Below are 13,981 nucleotides of genomic sequence, written 5' to 3' on the forward strand. Positions count from 1 at the left end.
AGTGTATAGTGAAATGAACATATATTCCATAGAAACAGATGTATAACACTTTTCCTGTGCTAGATACACTAGGAATGAACAGGATATATCTGTAGTGTATAGTGGAATGAACATATATTCCATAGAAACAGATGTATAATACTTTTCCTGTGCTAGATACACCAGGAATGAACAGGATATATCTGTAGTCTCTGCTGGAATGAACATATATTCCATAGAAACAGATGTATAACACTTTTCCTGTGCTAGATACACCAGGAATGAAAAGGATATATCTGTAGTGTATAGTGAAATGAACATATATTCCATAGAAACAGATGTATAACACTTTTTCTGTGCTAGATACACCAGGAATGAACAGGATATATCTGTAGTCTATAGTGGAATGAACATATATTCCATAGAAACAGACGTATAACACTTTTCCTGTGCTAGATACACCAGGAATGAACAGGATATATCTGTAGTCTCTGCTGGAATGAACATATATTCCATAGAAACAGATGTATAACACTTTTCCTGTGCTAGATACACCAGGAATGAAAAGGATATATCTGTAGTGTATAGTGAAATGAACATATATTCCATAGAAACAGATGTATAACACTTTTTCTGTGCTAGATACACCAGGAATGAACAGGATATATCTGTAGTCTATAGTGGAATGAACATATATTCCATAGAAACAGACGTATAACACTTTTCCTGTGCTAGATACACCAGGAATGAACAGGATATATCTGTAGTCTCTGCTGGAATGAACATATATTCCATAGAAACAGATGTATAACACTTTTCCTGTGCTAGATACACCAGGAATGAACAGGTTATATCTGTAGTCTATAGTGTAATGAACACATATTCCATAGAAACAGATGTATAATACTTTTCCTGTGCTAGATACACCAGGAATGAACAGGATATATCTGTAGTGTATAGTGGAATGAACATATATTCCACAGAAACAGATGTATAACACTTTTCCTGTGCTAGATACACCAGGAATGAACAGGATATATCTGTAGTCTATAGTGGAATGAACATATATTCCATAGAAACAGATGTATAACACTTTTCCTGTGCTAGATACAGCAGGAATGAACAGGATATATCTGTAGTGTATAGTGGAATGAGCATATATTCCATAGAAACAGATGTATAATACTTTTCCTGTGCTAGATACACCAGGAATGAACAGGATATATCTGTAGTGTATAGTGGAATGAACATATATTCCATAGAAACAGATGTGTAACACTTTTCCTGTGCTAGATACACCAGGAATGAACAGGATATATCTGTAGTGTATAGTGGAATGAACATATATTCCATAGAAACAGATGTATAACACTTTTCCTGTGCTAGATACACCAGGAATGAACAGGATATATCTGTAGTCTCTGCTGAAATGAACATATATTCCATAGAAACAGATGTATAACACTTTTCCTGTGCTAGATGCACCAGGAATGAAAAGGATATATCTGTAGTGTATAGTGAAATGAACATATATTCCATAGAAACAGATGTATAACACTTTTCCTGTGCTAGATACACCAGGAATAAAAAGGTTATATCTGTAGTCTATAGTATAATGAACACATATTCCATAGAAACAGATGTATAATACTTTTCCTGTGCTAGATACACCAGGAATGAACAGGATATATCTGTAGTCTATAATGGAATGAACATATATTCCATAGAAACAGATGTATAATACTTTTCCTGTGCTAGATACACCAGGAATGAACAGGATATATCTGTAGTGTATAGTGGAATGAACATATATTCCATAGAAACAGATGTGTAACACTTTTCCTGTGCTAGATACACCAGGAATGAACAGGATATATCTGTAGTGTATAGAGGAATGAACATATATTCCATAGAAACAGATGTATAATACTTTTCCTGTGCTAAACAGAGTAGGAATGAATAGGATATATCTGTAGCCTATAGTGGAATGAACATATATTCCATAGAAACAGATGTATAACAGTTTTCCTGTGCTAGATACACCAGGAATGAACAGGACATATCTGTAGTGTATAGTGGAATGAACATATATTCCATAGAAACAGATGTATAACACTTTTCCTGTGCTAGATACACCAGGAATGAACAGGATATATCTGTAGTCTATAGTGGAATGAACATATATTCCATAGAAACAGATGTATAACACTTTTCCTGCGCTAGATACACCAGGAGTGAACAGGATAGATCTGTAGTGTATAGTGGAATGAACATATATTTCATAGAAACAGATGTATAACACTTTTCCTGTGCTAGATACACTAGGAATGAAAAGGATATATCTGTAGTGTATAGTGGAATGAACATATATTCCATAGAAACAGATGTATAATACTTTTCCTGTACTAGATACACCAGGAATGAACAGGATATATCTGTAGTGTATAGTGGAATGAACATGTATTCCATAGAAACAGATGTATAATACTTTTCCTGCACTAGATACACCAGGAATGAACAGGATATATCTGTAGTCTCTGCTTGAATGAACATATATTCCATAGAAACAAATGTATAACACTTTTCCTGTGCTAGATACACCAGGAATGAAAAGGATATATCTGTAGTGTATAGTGGAATGAACATATATTCCATAGAAACAGATGTATAATACTTTTCCTGCACTAGATACACCAGGAATGAACAGGATATATCTGTAGTCTCTGCTGAAATGAACATATATTCCATAGAAACAGATGTATAACACTTTTCCTGTGCTAGATACACCAGGAATGAAAAGGATATATCTGTAGTCTATAGTGGAATGAATATATATTCCAAAGAAACAGATGTATAACACTTTTTCTGTGCTAGATACACCAGAAATGAACAGGATATATCTGTAGTCTATAGTGGAATGAACATATATTCCATAGAAACAGATGTATAACACTTTTCCTGTGCTAGATACACCAGGAATGAATAGGATATATCAGTAGTCTATAGTGGAATGAACAAATATTCCATAGAAACAGATGTATAACACTTTTCCTGTGCTAGATACACCAGGAATGAACAGGATATATCTGTAGCCTATAGTGGAATGAACATATATTCCATAGAAACAGATGTATAACACTTTTCCTGTGCTAGATACACCAGGAATGAACAGGATATATCAGTAGTCTATAGTGGAATGAACAAATATTCCATAGAAACAGACGTATAACACTTTTCCTGTGCTAGATACACCAGGAATGAACAGGATATATCTGTATTCTATAGTGGAATGAACATATATTCCATAGAAACAGATGTATAACACTTTTCCTGTGCTAGATACACCAGGAATGAACAGGATATATCTGTAGTGTATAGTGGAATGAACATGTATTCCATAGAAACAGATGTATAATACTTTTCCTGCACTAGATACACCAGGAATGAACAGGATATATCTGTAGTCTCTGCTGAAATGAACATATATTCCATAGAAACAGATGTATAACACTTTTCCTGTGCTAGATACACCAGGAATGAAAAGGATATATCTGTAGTCTATAGTGGAATGAATATATATTCCAAAGAAACAGATGTATAACACTTTTCCTGTGCTAGATACACCAGGAATGAACAGGATATATCAGTAGTCTATAGTGGAGTGAACAAATATTCCATAGAAACAGACGTATAACACTTTTCCTGTGCTAGATACACCAGGAATGAACAGGATATATCTGTAGCCTATAGTGGAATGAATATATATTCCATAGAAACAGATGTATAACACTTTTCCTGTGCTAGATACACCAGGAATGAACAGGATATATCTGTAGTGTATAGTGGAATGAACAAATATTCCATAGAAACAGACGTATAACACTTTTCCTGTGCTAGATACACCAGGAATGAACAGAATATATCTGTATTCTATAGTGGAATGAACATATATTCCATAGAAACTGATTTATATAATATTTTTCATGTGGTAAATAGACAAGGAATGAACAGGATATATCTGTAGTCTATAGTGGAATTAAATTATATTCCATGGAAACAGATGTATAATACTTCTTTTGTGCTAGATTCACCTGGAATGAACAGGATATATCGGTAGTCTATAGTGGAATGAGCGTATTTTCCATAGAAACAGATGTATAATACTTTTTCTGTGCTAGATACACCAGGAATGAACAGGATATATCTGTAGTGTATAGTGGAATGAACATATATTCCATAGAAACAGATGTATAACACTTTTTCTGTGCTAGATTCACCTGGAATGAACAGGATATATCTGTTGTCTATAGTGGAATGAGCGTATATTCCATAGAAACAGATGTATAATACTTTTTCTGTGCTAAATAGAGTAGGAATGAATAGGATATATCTGTATATATCTATAGCCACATGTGGCTATAGAGGATTTTTCCCCTATTTTCCAAATTATGGCATGATTTTTTGTTATTTATGTTTTTATATGGACGACCACAAATAATGATCATTATTTTTGGCTGTTTATAATAAGAGGACCGCCTTTCACTGAAACGTTCCCAAGTGAGAACATAATCTAAAGGGGAACTTAGGACTGGGCATGTCTTAAAACAGTTGTAGTGGTGTCCAACCTCTGCCAATGACTGCCTGAGTAGAACTGCTGTGTAACATGCCAGGTCCCAGACCAGGAAATGATGAAGACCACAGCGGCAGACTCTAGGAGTCAGTACTGGAAGCACGGTGGGGAGTGGATGTATTTGTTTTCACCTGGGGTCTACCTGGCCATATTAAAAAAAAAAATTCAGATATATCCTGTTCATTCCTGGAGTATCTAGCACAGAAAAAGTATAATAAATCTATTTCTATGGAATATATTCTCATTCCACTATAGACTACAGATATATCCTGTTCATTCCTGGTGTATCTAGCACAGGAAAAGTGTTATACGTCTGTTTCTATGGAATATATGTTCATTCCACTATACACTACAGATATATCCTGTTCATTCCTGGAGTATCTAGCACAGAAAAAGTATAATAAATCTATTTCTATGGAATATATTCTCATTCCACTATAGACTACAGATATATCCTGTTCATTCCTGGTGTATCTAGCACAGGAAAAGTGTTATACATCTCTTTCTATGGAATATATGTTCATTCCACTATACACTACAGATATATCCTGTTCATTCCTGGTGTATCTAGCACAGGAAAAGTGTTATACATCTCTTTCTATGGAATATATGTTCATTCCACTATACACTACAGATATATCCTGTTCATTCCTGGTGTATCTAGCACAGGAAAAGTGTTATACATCTGTTTCTATGGAATATATGTTCATTCCACTATACACTACAGATATATCCTGTTCATTCCTGGTGTATCTAGCAGAGGAAAAGTGTTATACATCTGTTTCTATGGAATATATGTTCATTCCACTATACACTACATATATATCCTGTTCATTCCTGGTGTATCTAGCACAGAAAAAGTGTTATACATCTCTTTCTATGGAATATATGTTCATTCCACTAGAGACTACAAATATATCCTGTTCATTCCTGGTGTATCTAGTGCAGGAAAAGTATTTTACATCTGTTTCTATGGAATATATGTTCAGTCCACTATACACTACATATATATCCTGTTCATTCCTGCTGTATCTAGCACAGGAAAAGTGTTATACATCTGTTTCTATGGAATATATGTTCATTCCACTAGATACTACAGACATATCCTGTTCATTCCAGTTCTTTTAAACCTAGAAAGCTCAGAAAATCTTTATTTTACATCTTTCCCCATTTGTAATAATGTTCATTCTTTTTCTTTATTCTTTTTCTTCATTCTTTTTAGTATGTCCCTTGTTTAATAAATGGCCTCGTTGTGTCTATTTGCTATCTTGCAATTGGAGACAATTGGTTAGCTTTCTTTAGTGTAATAGTGTTCCCCAATTACTTTTTGTCATAACCTTATCACGCCGACAGATCCAAGGGTCTAGGTCAGACCTGGGCAAAGTCCGGCCCGCGGGCCATATCCGGCCCTCTGACTGATTCAGTCCGGCCCGCACAGCTTTGACTAGGGAGGCGTGTCTGGGGGGGCGTGTCTAGGGGGGCGTGTCTTAGTGCCGGCCGAAGATGGAGATGTGGAGCGTGTCATGATGATGAGAGATGTAAGGTGAGCTGCAGGGGGGAGAGAGAGAGAGTGTGTGTGTCTATATGTGTGCCTGTCTATATGTGTGTGTGTGTCTATATGTGTGCCTGTCTATATGTGTGCCTGTCTATATGTGTGTCTGTCTGTCTGTCTATATATGTGTGTGTGTCAGTAACCTAGGGGCAGAGATGGAAGGGGAATGTTATACTAGGGCAGAGATGGCAGATGGAGGGAGGACATGAAACTGGGGGAGAGATGGAGGGGGGACATGAAACTGGGGGAGAGATGGAGGGGGAGGGGACATGAAATGGGGAAAATAAAGGGGGATATGAAACTGAGGGAGAAATGGAGGGGGGGGGGACATGAAACTGGGGGTAGATGAAGAGGGCACAGACTGGGGGGACAGCTGTAGGGGGACCTGTCTGCCTCTAGTTGCCCCCAGTTTAATGTCCCCCTCCAGCTACCCCTACAGTTTAATGTCTGCTTCCAGCTTCCTGATTTTAATGTCCCCCTCTAGTTGCCCCCAGTTTCATGTCCCGCTCCAGCTGTCAATTTATTGCCGCCCTCCAACTACCTCCACTGTTTAATGTCCCCCTCCAGCTGCTCCAGTTTTGTGTCCCCTCTAGTTTCCACCAGTTTATACTGGGGCACCAGGAGAGGGACTTAATACTGTGGGGCAGTTGGAAGGGAATATTACAATGTGGGGGCATATAATGTACGGGTGACTGTAGGAGGATTGTACTGTGTGGGGGCACATGGAAAGATGATCGGGAATGGGCGGAGTCAACGTAGAAGTGGGTGGAGCTAAATTTGTCGTGGCACGGCCCTCTAGCATAGTTTCAATTTCTTATACGGCCCCATGGGAAAATTAATTGCCCACCCCTGGTCTAGGTGATAGGGTAACTATTAACCCAGTACTGTTGTTTTGCTACCACTAGAATGGAGCCAAATTTTTAACTCCTATGTTCCTTTACCCCTTGTAATTGACCAAGCATTGTTTCCTACAGAAGAGATGTAAATCTGGTGGTCACACATATATATCAATGCTTCATTTAAATAGGGGACCTTGGGTCACCAACAGGACCTTGGGATCAACAGCTCTAGCACTAATCTTTGACCAGACTCAACTCCATCCTTATAGTTCAGACCAATTTTCTACTGCATTCCTCCATCAGTTCTGTGCAGACCGTCACAGTCCTACTGGCTGTACAGGCTGCTGCTTAGTACAACACAACTTACACAAGATGAATAAAGCAGCCACATAATACTATGACTCTGGCCTAAATGAAGCCCATGTAGCTTCAGCATCTGCACTTGTGGCCAGAAATGGTACAGCTCCCTGCCCACTTGCAAAAGTAGACATGTAACCTAACCAACAGTAGGTAAACTATTTAAACTATTAAGAGCACAGAACTTTCCATGGAAGACTGGTTGTAACACATTGGTAAACAAAGCAGGACACGGGAAGATAAGCTTCACATCCAAGCTCTTAACACCTGCTGCTGCCTCCAAATTAAAAATATCCTTCAAATTTACTCTTTCCATGAAACTAACAACATAGTCCACACCCTAATCATCTCCCATTTAGACTAGTGGAACCCCCTCATTGAGAGTGTTGTTCTTGCTCTCCTCCAGTCCACCCTCAACTCTGCAGATCGCTTAATCCAACTCTCCCACCCATTTTTCAACAGCCTCTGCCTTTTGCCAATCCCTTCACTAGTTATCCATCGCCCAAAGAATAGAGTTCAAAATGCCAATGCTGACATACAAGACCGTCCACAACCTATCCCCTCCATATATCTGTGACCTAACATTTCACTGCCTCCCTAAACGTAATCTCCAATCCACTCAAGACCTCCTACTCCGCTCTGCTCTTATCCGCTCTTCCCAGAACTGCCTCCAAGACTTCTCTCGTGCATTTCCCATACTCTGGAACTTATTATCAAGACACATAAAACTGACCCCAACAATCACAGGCTTTAAGAAGACCTTGAAGACTTACCTCTTCAGGAAGGCCTACAACCTCCAATAACCCAGCTGCCACACCACAATCTGAACAGATAATACTACTGTCAGTTCTTGCAGTCAGGGTCCTCTCTCCAACTGTACTGGTTGGTCCTCTATCCCACTGTACCGGTTGGCCCTCTCTCCCACTATACCGTTTGGCCCTCTCTCCCATTGTACCGTTTGGCCCTGTCTCCCATTGTACCAGTTGGCCCTCTCTCTCACTGTACCGGTTGGCTCTCTCTCCCATTGTACCAGTTGGTCCTTTCTCCCACTGTACCGGTTGGTCATTATATTAGTCTATTGTTCTTGTTCTTATGTATTTTGTGTTTTGTATGGAAACCACTCTTCAAATGTAAAGCACCATGGAATGAATGATTCTGTAAAAATAAATGGTATGACATTGTACCACCAGCCCCGGCTATCCGCTCTCACATGGTAACAGTCTGGTGCACATTCATAAAGTTTAGAAGTATAATTAGGGCAAGTCAAGACTGCAGGTGGTTTAGCTCAACTGCCCGTATATCATGAAATAATGACATAAACAGTGGTGGTGAATGGTTGGGAACCTGCTATATATTTGGGAATCGTGTTACTTTGGGTTTCTAATGCTATTCATGTGGTCTTAGCTGTTAACAGGCAGGACCTTTAAATGTCACTTGATAAATTACCTCCTTAAATATTGTTACAAAGCTTAAATATTCAGGATGCCTTTGTGTCCGAGCCGCTGGGTAGGATTGGATGGCTATTTCTCTTTGCTAATGTCTGAATCAACATTTGCTTTCGAGAAGGCATTATTAGGAAGACGCCTTCTCGTGGAAACTTTGCCTGCCATAGTAGCATGTCCTCTTAGACAAGCATGCGGTGGAATGTGTACAGTCTCTTCAACATGTGAGTGAGTCTAGTCCAGTACTCAAGTCATTCAATGTGTCCTTCTATATCTGAATGCCTGACAGTATGTTCTAGCAGCATGTTGCTCAGTTGTCACAATGTAGGAGTCCAACCTGTGTTTACATAGCCTTGGATCACCCACAGTAATTTTCTACTAAGATTGTTGAGTATTTTACAGCCAGGGAAGAATGGCTCTGACAGTCTTCACATTCCTAACTCATCAGCTCCCTGGGGTAAAAGACAAACACAGCTTTCCACCTGTAGGAAATAATGTTCTCCTTGTCATGCAGATCTATCCTGGGGAGCAGAAAACACTTCCTGGACTATTGCAATTCCAGCTGCCATTTCTTCCTCTATTCTCAAGGATGTAGCGTTGGAGGTGGTTGTGTGCTTCAGGTGCACAAACAGTGGTAGTAAGAACAGGCAGAGTGTAAAGTCCTGGCTGACAGCTCTCAGACTTGTGTATTACAGGCCATCTTCAGGAAGTGTCTGAGGTTTATGCTGATTTTCAAAAGTCACAACACCACCAGCTGCAGGACTTGGAATTTTATAGCCTTTGCCTTCTTCCTGCAAAGAAAATCCTTCACCAGAAAAGATAAATTGACCATTGGTAGAGAAAATCAGAAATAAATCGGATCAATGGGGCACATTTTCATTGGCTATTCTTTTGTTACCATAAAGGCACTACATATGGGTCATATCTGGCAAAATGGGAATTAGTTTCTGGACACCATAAGACTTTATAATGCTCTTATGTCATTGAGTCATTGAGAATAGCTGTTGTAATGTTATATACAAGGGGTCAGCAACCTGACAACCTATCAAGGATAAAATAGTCAGTGTGCCAAGAGAAAATTGTAAGGGATTTGACCTATATGAAAGCCGCAAAACACAAACCGTAACAGCAACCAATTAGTTAGTCGATTATTTCAATGTGATCTTTGTCCCTGACTTTTTTTTAGCAAAATTATTCTAATTTAGTGGGTATGAATTTGGGCTAAACATGGGACTAAGAGTGGTGTGCAATAATCTTACTTTGTGGGGGGGGGGGGGGGAGGAGGCAGAGGATGACCATCACACGGCCTAGTCTTTTTCTTGAACCCAAATAAATCTTTCCAGCCTGTCCTCTGACTGAGGTACTGGCCCAGGCAGTAAGACATCATGCCTCATGTATTCTCCCCCAGTTCATCCTTTCCTCCGACTGTATTTATATGATCCATTAGAGAGAGATTGCCACCTAGAGCAGTAGAGAGTCCTGTGCCATGTAGAAAGGCCTTAGGTGCCGACTCCACTGACCACTATAAATACAACCCTGACAAAAGGAAACCTGGCCCTTAATTGACAATTTGGAGGCTGGTGGGGTATACTGATTCCCTTTAGTGGTGAAACATGTAGAATAATAATATAAAAGAAAGTGACCTGTTACATTGAACAGTTTCTTAGATTGAAGCTATTCACTGTAAGTCTGGCTACGATAAACAACATACCGGTACTTTTCCAGGGGAAGTCATAGCCATCCAAACATTTGAAGTTATTGTATTACATGGTGGCAATTTGGAGGATTGGGGTGCAGATATCACAGCAAGCCCAAAAGCGAGAATAAGTGGGAAGCAGAGAAGTGAATGATGAATCCAGCTCATTACTCACTGACTGGACATCACTGAGTGAGGGAAACACTCATTATTTTGTGTGTGGAGGCTCGTGGGGGCCATTATATTGTGTGTAGGGGCGCTGAGGGAGCCATTATAGTTAGAGATGAGCGAGTACTGTTCGGATCCGCCGGTCCAAACAGCACGCTCGCATAGAAATGAATGGATGTAGCTGGCACGCGGGGGGTTAAGCGGCCGGCCGACATCAAAGCGGAAGTACCAGGTGCATCCATTCTTTTCTATGGAGCGTGCTGTTTGGATCGGCTGATCCGAACAGTACTCGCTCATCTCTAATTATAGTTTTTGTATGAACACTGAAAGGATCATTAAACAGTATCTGTGGGAACTGAGGATGCCATGATGCTGTATGAGGGGGCGTTATATAGATCATTATATGGTATGTGTGGACCTTGAAGGGACCCAGGGCCGGCTCCAGGTTTTTATGGGCCCTTGGGCAACAGAGCCTCAGTGGGCCCCCTTGTAAAGGAGGCGGGGGGAGTCGAGACACTGTGCGTCGCAGATGAAGCAAATGACGTCATGCAGGAGTGTGGCGTCACCAACGCCATACCTCCCAATTTTTAAAGAGAAGAAAGAGGAGTAAAATGTGCGGCGCGTTCTGCGTGCCGCGGCAAATTTGGCTCCACCCACTTTTGTTGATTCCACCCATTCTCATTCATTTATCATGTGCTCCCACAAAGTACAATCCTCCTACAGTCACCCGTAAATTATATGCCCCCCCTCCATCTCTCCCCCAGTTTCATATACACCCTTCCTTTGCCCCCAGTTTCATGTCCCCCCTCCATCTCTGTCCCCAGTTTCATCACGTTCTCCCCCTTCATCTGCCCACACAGTTTCATGTCCCCCGTCTCTGCCCCAGTGTCATGCTGTTCTCTCCCCACCCCCTTCATCTGCCCCAGTGTCATGCCGTTCCCCCCTCCCCTTCATTTGCCCCCCAGTTTCATTGGGCCCCCTCCATCTTTGTCCCCAGTTTCATGCCGTTCTCTCCCCACCACCTTCATGTTCTCCAGTGTCATGCCGTTCCCCCCCCTCCCCTTCATTTGCCCCCTAGTTTCATGGGCCCCCTTCATTATGTTCCACCTTTATATTTAATACAAAACAAACACTTACACTCACCTTCCATCACTCACCTTCCATCGATCCCCCGACACTCCTCTCTCCAGTCACATACGCGATTAATGCAGGAGCTGTGAGTTCAGCTCCTGCTTAGCTGCGGCCCGGCTTGCGTGTGTAGGCGTGATGACGTCATCGCGCCTACACACGCAAGCCGGGCCGGAGCTTTAAAGTAGGAGCTGAACTCACAGCTCCTGCTTTAATCGCGTATGTATTCCAGCTCATCGGCGGACGGACGCCGATGAGCTGAAATCGTGACAGGCAAGTGCCGGGGGGCCCCCAGAGGCTCTGTGGGCCCCGGCACTTGCCCGACTATGCCGTGCGCTGACGCCGGCCCTGAAGGGACCAATATGCTGTATGCATCAAGGAATTAAGGGGTCCTCTATTCTATGTGTGGGAACACTGAGGGGGCCATTATACTTTGTGGGGAAGCACTAAAGGGGAATTATGCTGGGAATGACATTATACTGTGTGGAGGTATTAACAGACCATTATTCCTACTTACCAACTCTCCCTGGACATTTAGGAGTGACAGAAAATGGAGTGACCTGTTCTGCTTCTCCTCGGCTCTTTGTTATCTTACTTGTAACTTGGGCACGTTATGTGTACGGGCATGTCCAACACAATGCGTGACTGCATCACAAAAAGAGGAGTGACATACCCAAAAGTGGGATTGACTTAGTAAAAAATTGCCATGGTCATCCCAAAATTTTTTATTCCCCTCTTTACATCGAAGCAGGTCCTATTTCCCCAAATATCACCTTCTTCTACAGACCCCATTGCCTTATAAATGGGTCTGCCCGGGTGATGTGGAAAAGTTAATAGCTGGAAAGGCATGATACTTGTTGCTGCAGTCCCTTCATTCTATCACTTTTGTCTCATCTGTTTTAATTTTCTGTTTGAAGTTTTTTTATTCTATTTTTTGTACATGATTATCGGAGCTGCCATCTTGCCTGAGTTTCTCCTTTGCTCTGTTAACAGCATTTAGTGATATGCTTTACAACATAGTTGTGAGGGAATTGCTAGAAGAGCAATTTCCCAGTAGCTGCTGTTGAAACCTGGGAGGAAGGGAGGACAAGGCAGTGAGTACTAAGCTCAACCCCTCCCCTGTCCCTGCCTACTTGCCTCAATGCCCTATGCGGCAGAGAACAACTGGGCGACAGTCCTTACTTAGATTTAAGTCATGGCACAGAACGAAGACAAGACAAACAACAACAAAAGGGAGGTCAGCTAGCCAAGGGGTTGATACCAGTTGAGCAATGCAGTACAGAATCAAAATCCAAGAGAATAATCACAAGAAAAGCCAAAGGTCAGAAATACAACTACTAAGAATCATTTACCTGGTTACAATAATCATGTCATGTGTTGACATGTGACTAATACAATTACTGCTGTAGGGAGGACATTGACGTCACTGAGGTCACATCGATATCACTGAGGACACATTGACATCACTGAGGACACATTGTCATCACTGAGGTACCTGCTGATGAAAGATGTGTGCAGTATGGAGTACCTGACTGCCTCCCTCAAGCACACGCTTGACGCCTTTCAAGCTGTATGGTCCTCGTGGGATGCATATATTTGCCTTTGACCCTATCCCCCCTCCTCCTCCCTCCCCCTCTCACTTCATGCTTTGTATTACTTATCAATGGATTTTTATTTTGACTTGCACTTACTTGTTCTTCTTTTCCTGTTTGTTCAAATTATAAAAATGTTCAATAAAAATTAGTTTTTTTTTTTTTTTTATCTGAGTCCTCATATTACACCACACATCACAAACTGCAATATTATAGGAATTGTATTATGGTGTCTAGAATCTGCTTTAGAACAATGCTGTATCAGGTTTTCCTCTCATTCACTAGCACAGGGGTCCCCAACCGCCGGTCCGCGGGGCATGTTGCACTGGTCCGCGTACCGGCGGCGAGGAGTCAGCAGCTGCTGTGAAGCCAGCGAGTGCCCGGGGTTGAGCCAGGACCCGGAATTTGTCCAGTATAGTATAGTATCTCGGACAAATGGCGGGTCCCGGCTCAGCCCCGGGCACTCGCCGGCTCCACAACACTGACATCCAGTGACAGTACGGCAGACCGCGGCCGCAGCGGAGTGCCGTGTTCAGAGCTCCGCTGCGGTCGCGGTCTGCCGTTCTGTCTTCCGGGTCCAGTGGCTGACAGCCACTCA

The sequence above is a fragment of the Leptodactylus fuscus genome, chromosome 3 (genome assembly GCF_031893055.1).
Source record: "Leptodactylus fuscus isolate aLepFus1 chromosome 3, aLepFus1.hap2, whole genome shotgun sequence".
Taxonomy (NCBI): Eukaryota; Metazoa; Chordata; class Amphibia; order Anura; family Leptodactylidae; genus Leptodactylus; species Leptodactylus fuscus.